Raw genomic sequence first — 2,878 nt, 5'->3', positions numbered from 1 at the left:
ATTCACGCTTTGTAAAGTCACCGCCGCAGACGTTCCGGTGGGCGATGTCCGACCGGTGAGATCTTGGTTCGGACACTACTGGGCTTTGTATAATCTGTATGAGAGTCACGGAGACGCTTATGACACGACTGGGATGTATCTGGGCCAGCAGAGCCGGTGGGACACTGTCACAGGGGGCAGAGGAAGAAGACCGGGAAATACGGGAAGGTTTGATGCCTACTTTGAAAAGCTAAATAAAAACTTTTTATATATATGTCTTGTTTTTTTAAAGTAACGTGTGCAATATTGGAAAACGACATGAAGCCGCTAGTAGCCCGAACAGTTGAAAGTGAGAATGTGCAGAGAGTAGATAATCGTTCGGTTGTCCGGCTAGATTTGTTTTAATGTCCCGTTTGTTCTGGAAACAACACGCAACGCAGTCATAAGTGACGATCTCTCTCCGACCAACCAGCGGTCTGCAGGTTTCCACGTCACCTTTTGGTATCGCCTCGGCTCGCTGGAACCTCGACGAGGTAGTACTAAATAATACCTGGTTAGCAGGTCCCAGGGACTTTGTTCGTAATGGAAAACCAAAAAAGGCGAGTAGAGTTGAGGCGAGTCAAGTAGATACCACGCAGTGGAAAACCGCCATAAGTGAAAATAGTGATGGTGGAAACTTCTACAGTTTTCTAGTAGTGATGAAAATGGCAAAACTGTTTATGGTTTGGTGTTTGGGTTGTCTCATGTGTGTAGTCGTTTTCCTGTGTTTATTTCGTAGCCTTGGTTTACTGTCCAGTCGGTGATTATCGTTGTGGTTGTTGTTTTTGGTTTTGTCTGTATATGTTCTGTTTCCTGTTTTATTTTGAAGTCTAGGTCTCTGTCGTCTGTGTATTTAGCTTTACTTCTGTGTTTTCCGCTCTCATGATTACATCATGTTTCCACTGTTTCCTGCCCCTCATGTCACCTGCCTCTGTTACCTGTTACCCTCTGTATTTAGTCTTGGTTGCTTCCTTGTTCTGTTTCAGCATGTGTGTATTTTCTGTGTATGAGGCTTCCTGTTTTGTCTCGTGTTCCTAGTTCTTGGGTTCCTGTCCTTATCCGGTACTTTGTTTTCGGATGAGTGTCTCAGTGTTTTCTAGACGCTTTGGTGGTATGGATTTTGTTAATTAAAAACCTCCAGCTAACTTTGCCGGCCTCCTCTCAGCTAATGGTTTCACCAGTAAAGTGCAGCTATTGACCACAAATTTTAATTTCACTCTTACAGGCACACCCAATATAATTTTTATCTAGCTCGCTTGGCCACCGCTATTAGGCTCGTTCGAGATGAACTGCGCGCGCCTGTAAGTGGACGAGAGAGCGGGGCAGCAGCGGGGGCGTGATAAAAAAGCTGCGGTAAGTCGGACAGATTTCCAGCCGATTCCAGTCCTCAGGCTGGACAGGAAGGGATGAAACACTGTGGTGCAATTCCGATTTAATAAATATTAATAGACCCACATACCAGCTGGTACACAGTCTCCAGTGTTTTGATTATGACAGGATAGCTGTCAAAAGTGCTCTACATGCGACCTGTTGACTGATTTTAATGAACACAGGACTGGAGAGGATCCGTGATCTGATCAGATTTAGTCTCTTGACTTCTAAACTTAACTCTCAGTCACACAACCATGTGTTTCTGGACAGAAATAGTCTTTAAATCAGACAAATATAGCTATTAAATCGCTCCGATTCAAAACAATAAAAGTTTTATAAAAACGTCATCAGTGTTGTAACCAATCAGGTGTTAAATCAGCTGAGAAGCCGGCGTTTACCAGCATGCTCTGGGTCCGACCTGGGTACTGCGGCTCTTGCATGTCGGTGAAAAGCAACTGCGCCGAGCGGTAGTCCAGAACGACGGCAGCCGCTTGCTCTCGGAGATTATCCGTGACCAAGTTTGTGCATGACGCGTCAGAGCAAGTCGGGACTCAAGTCGGAACAAAATACAACCGGCATGCAACGGGCGCCGCCTGCTCTCGTCCACTTTACAGGCGAGGCGCAGTTCATCTCGAACGAGCCTAATAGCGGTGGCCAAGCGAGCTAGATAATAAATTAATATTGGGTGTGGCCTTAGTAAGAGTGAATTAAAATTTTGTGGTCAATAGCTGCATTTACTGGTGAACCCATTAGCTGAGAGGAGGCCGGCAAAAGTTAAGCTGGAGGTTTTATTAACAAAAAATCCATACAACAGAAAGCGTCTAGAAAACATGAGGACACTCATCCGAAAAACAAAGTAACGGATAAGGACAGGAACCACAAGAACTAGGAACACAGAGACAAAAACAGGAAGCCTCATACACAGAAAATACACAATGATCTGAAACAGAACAAGGGAAGCACCAAGACTAAATACAGAGGGTAACGAGGTAACAAGAGGCAGGTGACATGAGGGCAGGGAAACAGGTGGAAAACATGATGTAATCATAGGAGCGGGAAAACACAGGAAGTAAAGCTAAATACAAGACGAGACAGAGACCTAGACTTCAAAATAAAACAGGAAACAGAACATATACAAGACAAAACCAAAAACAACACCACACGATAATCACAAGACATGACAGTAAACCAGGCTACGAAATAAACACAGGAAAACAGACTACCACAATGAGACAACCCAAAACACCAAACCATAACAGTTTTTGCCATTTCATCACTACTAGAAAACTGTAGAAGTGTTCCACCATCACTATTTTCACTTATGGCGGTTTTCCACTGCGTGGTATCTACTTGACTCGCCTCAACTCTACTCGCCTTTTTTGGTTTTCCATTACGAAACAAAGTCCCTGGGACCTGCTACCAGGTACTTTATTTAGTACTACCTCAGTCGAGGTTCCAAGCGAGCCGAGGCGATACCAAAAGGTGACGT

This window comes from Etheostoma spectabile, chromosome 10 (assembly GCF_008692095.1).
Source record: "Etheostoma spectabile isolate EspeVRDwgs_2016 chromosome 10, UIUC_Espe_1.0, whole genome shotgun sequence".
In the NCBI taxonomy this organism is placed as follows: domain Eukaryota; kingdom Metazoa; phylum Chordata; class Actinopteri; order Perciformes; family Percidae; genus Etheostoma; species Etheostoma spectabile.
Note: the sequence above shows the minus strand (reverse complement) of the source record.